Below are 16,832 nucleotides of genomic sequence, written 5' to 3'. Positions count from 1 at the left end.
AAATCTGAAAAAAAAATACTGTTTGGTTAAGACAAGTCTTTGGGTTATAAGAGAGGTAGAGAAAAAACAAAATAGGAGGGGCAAAGATCAGTAATTTTTCTACCTTCATTTCCTCCTTTAGAGTATGCACTCTTTTAGGAGATAAGAGAAGCTTCTCCAGGAAATGTTGTATCTACTGTTGTTTTTTTTTTTAAGGCACAGACCAAAAAAAAGTTGAACAAAATTATGACTGCCAGCATTGGAAAAAATAACAGCACAAAAATGCTTTTTTTTTGGGGGGGGGGGGGGGATAGGGTGGGGGGCATGTTTTCTCTGGTGCTGTGTTTGCACATGGCTTTCCTTGTTGCCACAGAGGTCCTTGGGAAGAGCTCTTGTCAACTCTCGCTGACTTGCTCTTGGATGGGCCACAAGTAATTCTTCCCTGGTTGGCTGCAAGTGCCTTCCCACAGCAAAGGGCAGGGGCAGGACAGACATTTCCCAGCAAAAGCATGATTCTTTTCCCCTCACTCCCCCAGCCTCCCCGTGTGGCAGGATGCTCCAGGGATGGAGCTTGAGGCATCTGTGCTTGCTCAGGGAGAATTTGCGGGGCTCTGAGTGTGAGTGTGCCCCCAGCAGCAGCCTGGCCTGTCCGCACTCCAGCAGGAAATGGTGAATGTCACAAGGAGAACAGAGGTGCGGGTGTTCCTGTGTGCGAGTGTGAACCGAGGAGGGTGTGGGCAGCCAGCTGCCTCCTGTTCTGGCTCACGACCCAGGGCTGTGCTGGGCGGGAGGGAATCGGTGTTGGCAGCTCAACCGCAGAGCACTTGGGTTACAGCAGCAGTTCCTACAAGGAAGTAATTGGCACTTCCTCTTCTTTGATGAGTGCAGCGAGCAGCTGCAAGAGCCTTCATCAGTGAACGCCGCCTTGTTTTTCCCTTTTAATTTACTGGGTTTTATTTAAAGTGGAAGTTCGGAGTGGGGAGGGAGGAGCACGCAGGTATGAGGAGCGCCCGGAGGTGGCCGCCCCTGGCAGCTTGTTGAAAGCTCTGGAGAGGCTGTGCTGGCTGGGCAGGAAAGTTGGTCAAGGACACAGATGCATCGCCAGCAAGAGAGGAGCTGAGCAGGTGGGGGGGGGACTGAGAGGCTGCACATTTATGTTATTTGGAACAAAAATGCCCGTTCACACCAGGAAACCTTGCCTCCATGCAGACACTGCACGTGTTCCTTCACAGAGCAGTTCATACCTGCACCTCATTTTGTAAAGGCACACCCTGAGTGTTTGTGAATGCACAGCTTGCACCAATACGGGGCTGAACTGTTCTGTCTTCTGCCTGGCCTGAATTCTCAGGGCAGGCTTTGCTCCCCTGCATTGTGCCCCAGGACTGCCTTTGCCTCTGCCTGGAGGGGGATCCTCAGGGGATTACTTGTAAAGTTACATGCTCAAAACTTGATGGGGGGGTTATCTTCTTGAAAGGCCCTTCTATCTGCCCCCACCACCACCCCCCTCAGCTTAAGAAGATTGTAACTGAAATTATTCCATGCAGCAGCATTGGATGCTACTTGTAAAGTGATACAAGGCAGAGGAAACCAACAATGTGGCAAAAGCCCATCTGGCCCAGAAGCTGCATCTCAAAATGAAGCACATCTACAGAGGCCTGCTGCAGCATTGCTGCTGTACAGCAGCTCTTCTCCGCCGTGTGTGATGCTCCACAGCCCTCGTGCAGGCAGCCCTGCGTTGGCTGCAGTGGTAAGGCTGTATAAAATGAGGCTGATGCTAATGCTCTCTCGTATGCCACCTTGGCAGGTTCAGTGGCCAGCACAGAGCTGAAGATTGTCTCTGACCTAGGCTGGAGCCTGACTTGGCTCTTGCATAGTCCCAGAATATGGGAGGATCTCGGGGAGACCCTCAGGTATCCTTTGGTCCCCTTCCCTCTGCTCGTGCAAAAGTCTGAGGAAGCAACCCAGACCTGTGCACATCCTGATAGCTGACTTCTCTTCTGCACAACATTTTGGGGTAGAGAGAACACATTGGTAAATGGTCAACCTAACATGCACCTGGTTTCCCAGTGGCAGATAGCAAAAATTATTTAATAATTTAACAACATTGCATTTCCACAGTGTCTAAACTATCACCCCTCTGGCTGGCTTGTGGTGCAGACCTCAGTCAATGCTGCATGAAGGATTTTTTTCTTTTCACCTCCTTATCCTTGCCCGACAGGAACCTCTCCAGCCATGTTTCAAGCTGCTTAACATGTGTGTGGCCTGGCAGCCCTCTTTCCTACTGTGCAGTGTGCCTTTGCCCTCTGTGCACCCATGCACAGGCTTCCCCTTGTTGAGAGTTTGACACGGGGCCAAACTGACCCCCTGCACTCACACCTGCAGGGGAACATCTGTCCTGTTAGTGCCTTTACGAGAGTATGAGCAAAACTGCCAGGCTCATGCATCACAAGATGAATGCTGGTTCTTACACTTCATCAGGAGAATTCAGTCATGTTTTCCATAATTGGTGGAATTCATGGAAAGCTGCCAGGTGGAAAATGTCTGGCGGGGGGTTGTTGACAGCCATCTGAACACAAGACAGCAGTGTGCCCAGGTGGCCAAGCAGGCCCACAGCATCCTGGCCTGTGTCAGCAATGGTGTGACCAGCAGGGTCAGGGCAGGGATTGTCCCCCTGTGCTCGGTGTGAGGCCACACCTCAAATCCTGTGTTCAGATTTGGCACCCTCACTACAAGACAAAAGTTGAGATGCTGGAGTGTGTCCAGAGAGTGGCAATAAAGCTGGTGAAGGGTGTGGAGCACAAATCTGATCAGGAGCAGCTGAGGGAGCTGAGTTTGTTCAACCCAGAGAAAAGGAGGCTCCAAAGGGGGACCCTTGTTGCCTTCTGCAGATACCTCACACGAGGGTGTAGCCAGGTGGGGGCCAGTATCTTCTCCCAAGTAACGAACAACAGAACAAGAGGAAATGGCCTCAACTTGTGCCAGAGAAAGTTTAGATTGGATATTAGGAAAAGATTCTTCTCAGAAAGCATGTTCAGGCTGCCCAGGGAAGTGGTGGAATCATCATTTCTGAAGGCGTTCAAAAAACATGTAGATGTGGCACTGGGGACGTGGTTTAGTGGTGGTCTTGGCAGTGTTGGACTTGATGATCTTGAAGGTCTTTTCCAACACAAATGATTACTTGATTCTGTGATTCTGTAATTATTTACAATCATTTGCCCTGTGCCTCACAGAAGCTCTGTGCTACATTGCCAACACATCAGGAAGCCCAGTACTATCACATAATGGCTGCTTGCTTTTCATACATCTACAAGCAGCAAATGCTGTGATAATCTTGGGCACAAAAGTACCATTTTTCAAATAGGTGCTTCTCCACTGGAGAGGTCCTTCCATTGTTTTCTGATGCGAAGTGAGGTGTCACTTTTCAACTTCACAAATCACTTTTTAACTTCACAATAAAAAAAGCCTTTCTTGGTAGCTAAATTCGTGTAAGCTGTGCACAAGGTTGTTCTTGCACAGGATCCTCGCTTGAGCATAGGTGGGCTGAATTAAAGCACTGCTGTGAATAGCTAGGGGGATCGCCTGCCAGCAATACCAGGAATTAACTTACACCTGCAGCCAAAATTCCTTGGCATGAACGAGCAGGCTGTGGGCTCAGCCTTTGCTGCTTTGTAGGTGTCAGCCTCCCCTAGCTTCCCCAGGCACCACAGCTTCTGATCTATGCTCAGACTGAAAACCTGGCCCTGGAAAACCTCCCAATGCACTGAAACCAAGACGAGAGTGTGTCATGTTTGGGGGCTTGGAGGAGATGACAAACATGGGATGGGCCAGGATAATAAGACTTGGTGACTACACTCACAACTAATAATTATTTTCAAATCATGGAGAAGGTCCCTGTATTTGCTCCTTCCCACCCGCCAGGTGTCTGCAGGTCTGTAACCAGGTCAGGATCTTTAAAAATAGTTCTGGGCCTGAGGAGCAAAGTCCTTGCTGGCTCTGATGTTCACACTTTGTATGTCTGTGGTGAGGCTTTCCAGTTGTGGCTAGGCCTTCAAGCATGCTTAGCACAAACCCTGGATGGCAGCTGCGGTATTTGCTTTGCCTCTTCACCCATCTTAGCCCCCAAAATGGCCAGAAACAATTACAGCAGAGTTAAGTTTGCGTTAAAGACACAGATTTCCTCGTTTAGTTATTTCTTTCCATTAGAAAGAAGAGAAATAAAACTGTAAGGCCCTCAGAACCAGGACGGAGCTTTGTGTGCCTATTCACATGTGTCTGTACACATGCATATGTACCCTCACTGTCATGTAGTTACTGACCATAGAATCACAGAATTATTTGGGCTAGAAGGGCCTTAAAGATCAGCTCAATGCATGGGCAGAGACACCTTTCACTAGAACAGGTTACTCAAGGCTCTATCCAACCTAGCCTTGTACACTTCTAGAGATGGAGCATCCACAACTTCCAGGGGTGGAGCATCCTGTTCCAGTGCCTCACCACTCTCACAGTAAAGAATTTCTTCCTAGCATCCAATCTAAACCTGCCCTCTTTCAATTTAAAGCCATTAACCCTTGTCCTATCACAACATACCCTTGTAAAAAAACCCTCTCCAGCTCTCTTGTAGGCCCCCTCTAGGTGCTACAAGGCTGCTATAGGGTCTCCCCAGAGCCTTCTCTTCTCCATCCCCAACTGTCTCAGCCTGTCTTCATAGGAGAGGTGCTCCAGCTGTTTTACCACCTTTGTGCCCCTCCTCTGGACTCACTTCAACAGGTTCATGTCTTGGATTCAGTACTCCAGATGGGGTCTCATAAGTGCAGAGCAGAGGGAGAGAACCTCCTCCCTTGACCTGTTGGCCATGCTGCTTTTGGTGCAGCCCTGATGCAGTGACTGCCTCTTGGCTTACAAGCTGGCACACTTCAGGCTCAGTATCTAGTTTGGCCCAGTGACCCAACCACGGCAGTTTGCCCTGTATGAATCACCTGATGTCTACCAGCTGCTGAGCTTTCCACAGAGGAGAGATCAGCCCTGTCCTGCTGGGGTGCAGCCGTATTCTGTGCCGGTGCTCTCCCAGCACTGCACGTGTGCATTCCTGCTGCTCAGGCTCGGCACTCCTGAGGCTGAGGACGGGAAGGTGCCCTCAGCCAGGAGTGTGCATCCCTCAGGAGTGTGCATCCCTCAGGAGGTGCATCCCTCAGGACTGCACATCCCCCCCTGAGGCAGCAGAGTCAGTGCCTCAGAGCCTTTGGTGCTGCCCTGCCTGGCCAGCCTGGCAGTGGAAGAACCTGGATGAGTGCGACTGCACGGCTGTGGGTCACATTCCTGGTGCTCCTGCAGCTGTAACTTAAAATGGTGATTTAAGTATTTAATGGTATTTAAGTAGTGTAGTGAAGGCAAGGCCTAGAGAGGAACAGCTGGGGTTTAGTCCCTGTCCTTTACTCACTGTGTGCTCTTGGACACGGCATGTTCCCTTGTTCTGCCCGAGCTTCCCCAGCTGCATAGCACAGTGCTTACCATGTAAGAATACCATGGCCCCCCATTCCATAATGTTAGCTGACTCCTGGGACAGCCCTGACAGGAGCCTAGGTCTTCCCCAAAATGCTGAGGAGCTGCCATGTATTAGCAAGGGACCTTCCTGCCCTGGAACTTAAACACACAGCTGCCAGGGTAGGTTTTGTCTTCTTTGGAGTGTCTTAAAAGATACAAGAAAGATCAAGACTCCAGTGGCTTGTTACTACAAGAGAACTTTATTGAAGTCTAAAAGGAGTGCCTTGAAGGAAAATGGTGTTTCTGTCTTGGGTTGAAAAATGTAACAAAAAATGTGTATTCTATTTTCATCTGTTGAAACCGATTGGGAGATATTCTTCTTTATCTCTTGTAACTCTAGGGGGGAAGAGGGCAGATGCCTTCTGTTAATGGGACAACTGATAATACCAGATATGTCGGTACCTTCTTATCTCTTCCTGCACCCATCCTCCTCCGAGGGACATCACCTGTGAATGGGCCATTTAAGGCCTCTCACATGACTGATAACATTACCTCATTCCATTGTGAGATGCTCCACCCAGTGGGAGGAGCCAAAGCCTTTCCACCAGCATAAAACCTGCAATCCTGAACACTAAGGCAGCTGGGTTTTCCACTGAATTCTTGGAGGAAGACCAGACTCATCTTGCCAGCACTGGACCCTTTTTTCTATAGGATCATCTTTACTTCACAGAACAACATCTGTTACTCCAGGACGGCTTATTTGGACTGCTTCCAATACCCTGACAACAGGGTGTCAGGTAATATCTGTGACTCTGTCAGGGTTTTCTAGGACTTTTGTTTGTTTGCATGTTTGTTTTTTTTGTACTACTGCATTTGCATTTTTAATATTCCTAGTCAACAAGTGTTATTCCTATTCCCATATTTTTGCCTGAAAGCTCCTAATTGCAAAATTGTAATAATTTGGAGGGAGGGGGGTTTTACATTCTCCATTCCAAGGGAAACTCCAGTTTTCCCTGACAGATACCTGTCTTTCCAAACCAGGACAGTTTCTTATATTAATAAAGTTCAATAACAATAAGCAATTTGAAAGGGATTGCACAATGTCATTACATTTACCTTAAACCCATGTCGTGGCTGGGGGGGAGGTGAATTTTTCCAGGGGGATGTGGGCAGTCCAATTAGTGATCAGCTTTTCTGCTGGCACCTGGGTTGGTCACTCAGAGGTTTGGACACGCCTCTGAGGACACAAAGAGTTAAAAGCAGGAGTCTGGGGGGCTCGGCCTCTTTTCAGATCCTGGTTTTAGCAGAGAGACGTCTCAGGCCTCCTTCCCCTGCCCAGCCACTAGGCTGGGTGGGGGAGGGGAAACACGTGGTCGGCTCAGGTAAGCCGGAGCCCCCGGGGGGGGGGGGAGAAGAGAAGGGACAGGACTGGAACTGAGCTGCCCCGTCCAGGATGGAGGGGTGGAAAACTGTAGAAGTGCCTTCTGTGTGTGCTCACCCCCCTCTTCTCCCCTAAACTCCGGGAGAAGGTGCCCAGCCACGTGGGGGTTTGCGGATCCTGGGAGTGCCTGAGCCTGCACCCTGCCGAGAAGAAACTGTTAACCCTTGCTTGGCAGAAAGAAACTTTTCTTAGACATTGATTCTCATGACTAGTGGTTTTCGGAGAGAGGGAAGCGGCCTGGGACCGAGGTGATAAAGCATGATTGGAAGGAACTCGATGGAAAAATAAGAGGAGTAGCCTTTTGAGCCAGACTTCTCTTGCATAATGTCAGCCATGGACTGAACTTAAGTCTCTTTTGAACATAAACTGCATTTTTAGGTAGATACAGCTGCCCTTGTTTTTGCTACAGTGACTGGCACTTGGAAGAGTGGAGCGAGCAGAGAAAAGAGGGGGAGGGTGAGGTGGCACCCTCTGCCCTCAGGGCAGACCTGCTCCTGGAACCTCGGCCCCTGGGTAAAAAGGGGAGAGCTCGGCATGCAAGTATCCTTAAAAGAGCCCTGTATGCAGTTTTCAGCCTGTGGACAGCAGTGAGAGCGCTGGACATAGAAAAAAGAAAGAGAGTCACCCTGGCAGACCTCTCTAGGCGGTGCCACGGGTGACATGGGAACACATAAGGGGTAGACCCGTGTTTTCTGAGGAACAGTCTGTGATACGAGAGAGACTCCTCTCTCCCTTGCTAAATTGAAGATTAGTTTGTTTTTGAGTAGTGATTGTTTGATCTAAAACCCAAGGGTTAGTCTGTGAAGAGTGATGGGTGGGGAGGTAGAAACTGGGAGAAGAAATGTTCTAAGAAGTTTTTATTTCTGTCTCTGTGTGTGTTTAAGAGTATTTCTGTCCCTGTTCTTATGTAATTAATAAAATTTTGGTGGGTTTTTTTTGTTTTCAAGATTTAAGCCTGCTCTGCTCTGTTCCTGATCACATCCCACAGGAGTTGTTAGAGAAAAAACATATATTCATGGGTGCACTAACATCTGGCCAGTGCTAACCCATGACAACCCAGTGTTACAGTTTCAAACAAACCATACTTGTTCATAACTCCCTCGAATGAAGTGTGGACAGTATGTTTCCTTCACATTTCCTCTTGATGCAGGTATGACTGCAGTCTCCTCTGTGCAGAGAATAGCTTTAATGTGAAGGTCTATCTTAGTCTCTGCGTTCTAGCTTCAAATGGACAAATGTTTTCAACACAAGCACTTCAGAGAGACCTGTGTACACAGAGCTGCTGGGGTGAGCTCACAGTTCAAACCATAGTTCAAGGTCTTAGTCATTTTGTTGCTACAGAAAACAAACCATTTGTGAGGACCTTTCTTTAGAGAGTGGTGACAAGGTAAGTACTGTTCAGCCCCCCAAAAAGCAGGTTGATAAAGTATTGTATTCCTCTGTTCCACTCACCTCTCCACCCAGCAGTATCCACCCTGTGCCTCCCCCAGAAATACTGGGATGCAATGGCTGGCTGTGCCACCCCACCTCTGCACAAAGGCCAACAGCTGCCTCAAAACCCATCTTCGTCAATCCCTTTAAACTGAGCTGCCAGATTTTGCTCCACAGCAGCCAGAGACAAGGCCCTGAACCCTTCTATTCATGCCACTCTGCTGATCAAAAAATTGTAAGGATCACAGAATCATAGAGCCATTAAGGCTGGAAAAGACCTTTAAGGTTATCAGGTTCAACCATTGGCCTAACTCTGAACACATCTGGGATGCTGATTCCACCACTTCCGTGGGCTTCCTGTTCCAACACCAGATCACACTTTCAGTAAAGGAATTTTTCCTAATATCCAAACTAAACCTCCTCTGGTGCAACTTGAGGCCAGTCCCTCTTGTTCTTGGGAGGAGAGACTAATTCCCACCTGTCCCAACTTCCTTTCAGGCGGTAAGGTCCCCCCTGAGCCTCTTTTTCTCCAGTGATGCTGCAAGGGGGGCCTGTTCCCTCCATAAGTGACTGGACCGGCCAGCTGAGAGCAGTCTTTAACCACAGAGTGAAATTTGTCAGGGTCTGCCAAAGCTCAAAGCCTTGACCAAACAGAAACTGCCTGCTTGGGGTGGAATCAGCAAAGGGGAAAGTGCTGTCCTGCAGCAGGGCTACCTCCTCATGCACAACCTGAGCATGCAGGAGAACTCTGTCCCCAGCCCACCACCATTGTAGATCCTTCCTCTGAGCTCTTAGCTGGAAGGATCAAAATGCAAGTTTGAAAGAGACAAAAAGAAGCACCAGAAGGAGAGAGGGAAGTGAAAAATCCAGTGGATAAAGTGCATTCCCTCAATCTAGGAATGTACTCCAAAAAACTTCACTTCCTTACACGTCATTTGCCACAGCATCCTTTTAGCTAGTCTCATCTAAGTGCCTGGATATTTACCTGTGGCTAGACCCTGATCTGCAGCGTCCTGCCCAGCTGTGCCTCTTCTTCTAGAAGGGGCTGTGTTATTCCTCAGTATTTCTGGAAGGGGGCACTCTGGCTCCAGGATTGCAGCCCAGCATGCTGCTCTCTGCTGCTGGTTGCTGCTCAGCCCAAAAGGGAAACGGTTAGGAAAAAATAAACAGTTTATATCCAGCTTTGAGACAGAGACATTAGAAAGAGAGGGATAAACTGCTGCTCTAGGGACAAAGATAATGTGGAAGTGAATTTATTGAAGTGTCAGGGCAAATGGGAATGACATAACCAAATAATCAAAAGGGGGAAAGAAAAGAAAGTATCTGAGATGATAAAAAATTAAAATGGCAAACACAGCACGACAAGGAGCAATTACCCTGGGCTGGAAGCAGAGAAAATGTACAGAACAGAGATATACAGAGAGTAGTGGTAGAGCACAGCTCAAAATGAAAACAATAAAACAAAAATATAATTAAGAACAATTCAAGGCACCCAGATGCATTTGCAGTTCAGCTTGGATGCCAAATTCAGTTAATAAGTGCCTCCAGCTGCTCAGCAATGCAGAGCCATTTCTCACTGCAGCCTCTGCATCGGAGCTGGGCAGAGCGTCAGCCCCTCAAACAGGCACGGCCCCAGAACACAGCAGGGCAGCAGGAGGGAAGCAGGGCATGGGGAGAGCCCTGGATCACTGCTGACAACAATTGGGATGCAGTGTAGTCTGCTGAACTCCTCTTGGTGGTGGGCATTTGGCGAGGGCAGAGGAGATGTCCTGCAGCATTAGAGCTGGAGCATCTAAGTGATGTAGTGTCTGTAGGGTCTCTGCCTTTGGCTGTGGTTCCCGTCCCACATCTCCCCTCTTGGCTACTGTTTCTTCTGGTAAAAAAAGATGAGGGAGTGAGCCTGAAGAGCAAGCAGCCCTTTACTGAACAGGACTAAACACCAGCTTTCTCTGGAGCCTGGAAATAATACTACCAAATACCTTTAACTTTCCTCCTTTTTAGTAACTGATTTTTTTTTAAAGTTTGTGTATTAGGATTTACCTTTTCCTGATTTTTTTTTCTTCCTTCCCAGACCAAGAGGGCTCATAAGCTAGATTTCTCCTGTTTAAACACAGAGATTCCACCTGGCCAGCCACTGAGTGCTCGTGCACACACACACTCACACAAATGCAAACACTCATGTGTGCACATGCACACAGAAACAGGGTTCCAGCTCTTGGGGCTGGATGGGAATCGTCAGCTGCAGGCATGCAGGCATGGACTTGCAGCACGAGCATCTCCTAAGTTTCCCAGGGGGTGATGTTTTTGTCCTGTAAAACAAAACAGTCCTCATATAATCAAATAACCTTTAAATCACTTCTGTGAGGCAGGACATGGAGACTGCCAGCAAAACTGAGAACAAAACAAAGACAGAGAAGAGGCACAAGGGGGAGCTGGAATTTTTTTCCTTCTCCATCCCCTTTTTTAATTACCATCAAGCCTAGTCTGTGATGCTTGAAATGACCTGTGTTTGTTAATCACAGCTCATTTGGTTTTGTAGGAAGGTATAAATAGAGTTTCAGGAGTGACTGATGGGAGCTGTGAGCCAGCCCCCTGGGTTGTTTGCACTGCTCCCATGAATAGGAGCCCTTAATGTGTTTATATGCCAGGCCCCAACTCCAGAGGATTCTGGTGGAATCTGCTGTGGTTGGACTTCAGCTGAGAGAATGGAATCGAGCTCTGCTGTGCCTTGTCTCAAGTCCCATCTCCAGCAATCCCTTCTGTTCTTGTCAGATGAGGTAACACCAAGGTTAACTTGGTCTTCTACAGCTCACTTTGTCCCTGCTCTGCCCACTTGCTGGTCAAAGAGCACAGACCCCTGCTCTGATCTTCCAGCACCTCCAGCCATTCATGGCCTCTCCTTTCCTGAGACCCCTCCTCACCTCTAGTAGCCAGCTGGCAGGTGTGCAGCCAGCTTCAGACTCCCTCCCACATCCTGCTATGTCCTGCCTGCCTTTTCTGGCTGCCTTCTTCAGTTCAGGTTGCCTGACTCAGAGCTGTTGGAGCTTCCTTGCTCCCACTGACACTTCCCTGCTCGATGCTGATCCTCTCCCCTTCCCCTCTCTAATGAAAGTGTTCCCTTGCAGCCTCTCCCACCCCACCATCCCCTGACACCACCAAGAATTGGCCACAAAGACAACTTGAATTTGCACTGAGAGTCTGATCTGTGCCTGGGAAGCCCAGTAGCAATCAGTAGCATTTTATTAAAGACAGAGTGATCAAGGAAGGGAAAAGAAACAAGGGGTGATCTGCCACAAGACCAGAAAAATGGTTACCAAGCACTGAACAGCATATGACTGACAGCTCAGTAATACCATAGACACAGCTGTGTCAGCCACAGCTTTCAAGCTGTTTAAGCTGTCAACCATTTGAAGTATTTTGGTTTCTCTACCTATTGACTCAACACCAGGCTACTGTACCAGAGATCTCAAAGATTATCTGTTTAGGTGGGAGGGCAAGAACCCAGTTCTGCTCCATTTAACTCCTGCCAAGACAGCAGCTCTGAACGATGGCAGGCTTTTAGAGAAAGGTTGTAAGTGCATTTTCAGGACCAGTCTTGCATTTAAAATCTTCATTGATCTTTAGCTGTGGGGAAACCCAGTTCATTTTCTTCCTTGTTTACATACAACCCTGATTCAGCTTTGAGATGAGCAGTAAGTGCATAGGAAAGTCTGTCCTTCCAACACTGCTAAGACACTTGCATCACTTTGCTGCTGTGGTGAATGAGCCATGATGATGACATTTTCATCATCTCTCATCTAAAGATGGAGAAGGAACTGAATAAACCCTGGTTGTAAATTTCTATTTCTCTTTCACCATCATATCTGAACCCACAACAAAAACATTTGGCTATTGTGGGGGAGTTGGAGAGCAACCACTGAACGACAGATAGGTTATGAATTTAATGACACACACGGCAGCCTTTGCTGAGAACTTTACTGGTTGCACCTTTCCCTTCTGGCATGGGATCTACAGGCTGCCCTGTTTTGTCTCTGTGACTGAAGAAGCCTCTGTGGTCTCTTGGAACCTCTCTGCTGCTGTGTGGCCAGGGGGACAGTGTTCCACAGTGAGCAGCCTGAGCTGTTGTCTAAGGTCAAAAAGGAGGTTACTTAAATTCAGCCCCATTGAATGATTGTAGATGAGTATAAGAAAGCCACCAAGGGTTTGGAGCTTATGGGTTCTCCATCTGCACTGTGCTGGCTCACAGTATCATACCCTCATCCTGTGCCTGACAGAGATTTTACATCAACAGGAAGATTTTTTCTCCATCATGCCAAAACTATTATGGACTACCTCAGACATTTCAACGCCCTCAGTGGTAAATGTCCAAGTCAAGGAGATGCTCAGCTATTTAGCAATATGCGTATGTGGCAATAAAGTTGTACAAGGCAAAGAATTCCTGCCGTGTGCTTTTCATCAGTGTAATAGAAAGAATTATGTAGTCAATCAAGCCTAATAGTGATTATGCATCTAATTTTTGTTCAGCCAAAACAACATCAAGGACAAGTTTTTCAAGAGCTCTTGACTATGGCAAAGAAGTGCTAGCTCCTTTTTTTTTTTTTTGGCTGCTACACTCATTAATTAACATGATTTGCGCTTCTATTGTGATGAGAAGCACTTCAGAAAGATGCCAAATATAAATATAAAAATTAACAGCAAAGTGAGATCAAACTAGAAGACACTGGTTGAGGGAGACACAGCTAAGTTTTCCCACACACCATCACTTTCTTGTATTTCTTTACTTAGTTGACCCTTCTCTAGGAAATCAGAAGTCCCTCAGAGTAGAGTAAGCCTTGCTGCTGAGGCTGCTATTGTGCATGAAGATTGCTGAATTATCCCTCAGCCTCCTTCCTTATCTGCAGAATATGTAGAACACTTTGAGGGCTGGGGTAAATTCTGAAAAAAAGAAAATACAGCTGACAGTTTGGTTTTAAGCCTCTTCAAAGGTAATCTGTTTCTCTGAACTTTCTGAAACAACAGGATTGTGCAGGAACAATATTAAGACATGGTTCAAAAGCATCCAAATCCCTCTTCAGACTCCAAAGGCCTCTTTGGACTACCACTCGCATGCCACACATCCTTGAAAACCACTACATAGCTGCACAAGATCACATGCCCTTGGCACACCCTGCAGCTCAGAGTTTGAACCTTTGGAGCTGTAGTTCATCCACGAAGCTGTCTTTTCTCTAAGCCTTCCTGGCAGCCCTTCTGTGTGGCACCCCTGAGTAATGTAAACAACCCTCATTATCCTTATCAAGAAAGAACTTATATAAAAAAATTTAATATGTGGCCTACAGTATTAAAAGAGCTTGTTAATCTCCTTTTCCTATTCTCATTCTCTTCTCCCTCAAAAGCTCATATCTTCATCTTTTCAGTCCAGCAGCCTTAGAATAGTTGTGTACATTTTTTCAGACCTTATTCATTGCTGCTAAGGAGCATATTTCATGTTTGATAATAAGAATATATAACACAGGGTGCAAAAAGTGTTGAGCATGTTGATAGTAATTAGCTGTGACTCCATGTAATCTTGAAATTATGCACTTCCACAATGTGGGCATTCATCTGCTTGCTCCCTTTTTTCTCTCCTTCCCACATGGAACCTTTTCTGTTGAATAAGCACTGAGCTTGTCTTTTGCCATAGTAAGGGGAACAGGACCTCTCCTTTAACCTGAGGCCTCTCAACCAGCACTCTTGAGATTTCAGTTCCTCTAGAAAACACAAGAGTCGAAACTTACTTATGAGAGGGAAGCATAAAATCAGTGGGGGTACGTAAAAACAGAGAGAGAGAAAGAATGAAAGCATAATTACAGACATCTTAAGAAAAGAGCATTTAAAAAAACAGTTCCTATGTGTTTCCTTATCCTTCTTTTATTCATGATGCCTCCTTCATACTCCTGGTGTTTTCAGAGAATTAATTTTGCTGTCCTTTGCTGTCCTCTACCAGTGTCTGGACACTGGTAGAAATCAGAGAATGGCTCTGGGCTGACACACACTCAATTCCCATCAACACTCAACCCGTCCTATTTTTGCCTTCCACCAGCTTCACATGTTGTGTCTCACATCAGGAATGAAGATGCCAGTCTCTTAAGGAGGCTAATCTTTTCCTGTGACCACAATTTATCCAGGCTCCTGAATGGTTGAATAATGAACTCATTCTTGGACTGAACCCTAGAGTTTATCCTGCCAGCGCTCTCAGACATCAATTACTGCAATGAGAAGTACATCCTGAATATACAACTCATAATCATTTCTTCCTCAGTGTTCATTCATATCCATTAATACAACAGCCAAAGAAATCACAGAAAAAATATCAGTGGAGTTTATGTTACTTGACCTGTGGAAGAACATGCCAAGTAGCAGAGCAGGAGCAAACTTTCTGTTCCTCCTGGCTCAATTCCATGTCCTACCTGCCAGGAGGATACTGAGAAGGCAGAATTGGAGGGGTTCAAGACACTTCTGTCTGCTGCAGACATAAAAAACATGAATGGAGAATGAGGACCAGGTTTTGTCTGGAAACCAGCAGGTTTTTTACTCCATTGCTTCTGTTCCTCTGTCAGAACAGCACGCCCACTTGCAAAATACCTGTACTTGCCAGAAGGAAAGGTCTTGCCCTCCCTGAGATTCTTTTCACTGTGTTCAATTAATTTTATTAACACCCTATAGACTCAGTCCTCAGGACTTCAGGTGAAAATGTTTCATCATTAAAAGTGTTTCACAATAAGAGCCTCTCAAAACCTACTAGTGCTGTGCATGTGTTACTATTAATTACCCTGTCAGAAAGCCTTGGAAGGCTTGATAAAACAAACTGCATTAAATCCACCAGGTATTCATTCAAACAAGCAAAGCTGACTCAGGCAATTGCCATCAGTGTTGAATACAAAGGGTGACATTCAATGTGACATGTATGGAAGAGATCAGGCTGTCCTACACTGTTCTCAGAGGTTTAAATATGACTCATTGTTGTGCTATTTCTGTATCATCAGTGCTCTAGGAAGGCAGAGTTATGTTATTTCCTTTTTGCAGAGAGTTTAGCTTAAGACCCATGTGCGAGATCACACAGAGGATCCTTGGCTAAGGTGGAAATGTACTTTGGACCTCCTGAGTTTCAATTCCATCTTCATCAACCCCTTTCTTGTCTCCTTCTCAGTGGTGAACAGGATCTATACCCAAATGGAAACCATAGTGCGCTGCATAACCCAAGCCAGAAGCCAAAACAAGATGAGGGACAAGTGGGTAAGAGGTGACACAGGCTCTAACCCTGAATGTGCCTCCAGAACTGCAGGCAGAGAAGCTGGAGCTCTGGGAACAGAATTCACTTGGGCTGGTTGAGTCCCAGGAACTGAATGAGAAACACATGAAGAAACCCCTATTCAAGATTGCCATTTTCATACCATATATTTGAGATAGAACAAATATCCCTGTCCTTCCCCTTCAGTGCTCATTTTGTAACAAGCAGGTAAACAGGGCAATGAGCAAGATCAGCTCTGGAACTGCAGGGCTGTGAGGAGAGTATCTGATACAGGATGCAGTAATGAACATGTACTAAGCACACAATGTGCTGTTAGACCCAAGCGCTCAGCTGATGTTCAAAACCTTTGTGGTGTAGGACTCTAAATTTTCATAACTCTCTACTACTAAAAAGTACTAGAGAGATACAAAAAACGGCATGGGAAAAATTTCTCTATTTAATCTAGCAAAATCTGTGAAATCAGAGGGATAAATATGAAGAAGTAATTTCTGAAACTTGTTCACCATAGAGCCTGGCAAGTTCCTTATGCTGGGGTTTGGTGTATTTTAGATTAGCTTGAGCCCTGAAGATCCAAAGAAAACAAAATTAAAGCTGTATGAGCTTCTCAGAGCATTTCTGGGGTCCTCAAAGGGACAACTGCAGGCTTCATCCTGCAGCCCCTGCCTGGAGACTGTAATTTTTCTCCCTATTACGTCTTGGCTGAGTAACAAGATATTTTCCAAGATGAGTCAGTAAAATACACACAGCATTTTGAAGCAGGGCAATCAATCTGTTAAGAAGAATGTAACCAACACTTGTGTCACAAATACTGATGTTAGGCTGACAGGGAGATGTTGATACCATCAGTCCTGGAACGGACACCAGCATGGTGATGATGGGATGCTCAGTTTGTCCATCCTGGGTGTTCTCTTGCTGGCAACTGAATGCACACTGGGCCTCCTGGCTCTGGAAACAAGTTAGACATTCATGGTATGATCCCAACAACAGGGATTAGCCAGGCTTGGCTAATTGTCCTGCTTCAGGCTGTAGTGATAAAGGGCAGGTACCTGTGGACAGCTGTGCTTACGTCATTATCATCTATTAGGCCTTCTCCCATGTTTCAATCCTCCTTTCTCCACCCTAGTCTCCTCCCAAATAAACAAGAAAACCCTAATTACTTTTTCCTTTTCAGTCATAATCTGCCTGGATCCATATCCAAATGATGTACTTCTG

Source organism: Prinia subflava, chromosome 1 (genome assembly GCF_021018805.1).
Source record: "Prinia subflava isolate CZ2003 ecotype Zambia chromosome 1, Cam_Psub_1.2, whole genome shotgun sequence".
Taxonomy (NCBI): Eukaryota; Metazoa; Chordata; class Aves; order Passeriformes; family Cisticolidae; genus Prinia; species Prinia subflava.
The sequence above is the reverse complement of the archived record's forward strand: the minus strand, read 5'-3'. Positions refer to the sequence as shown.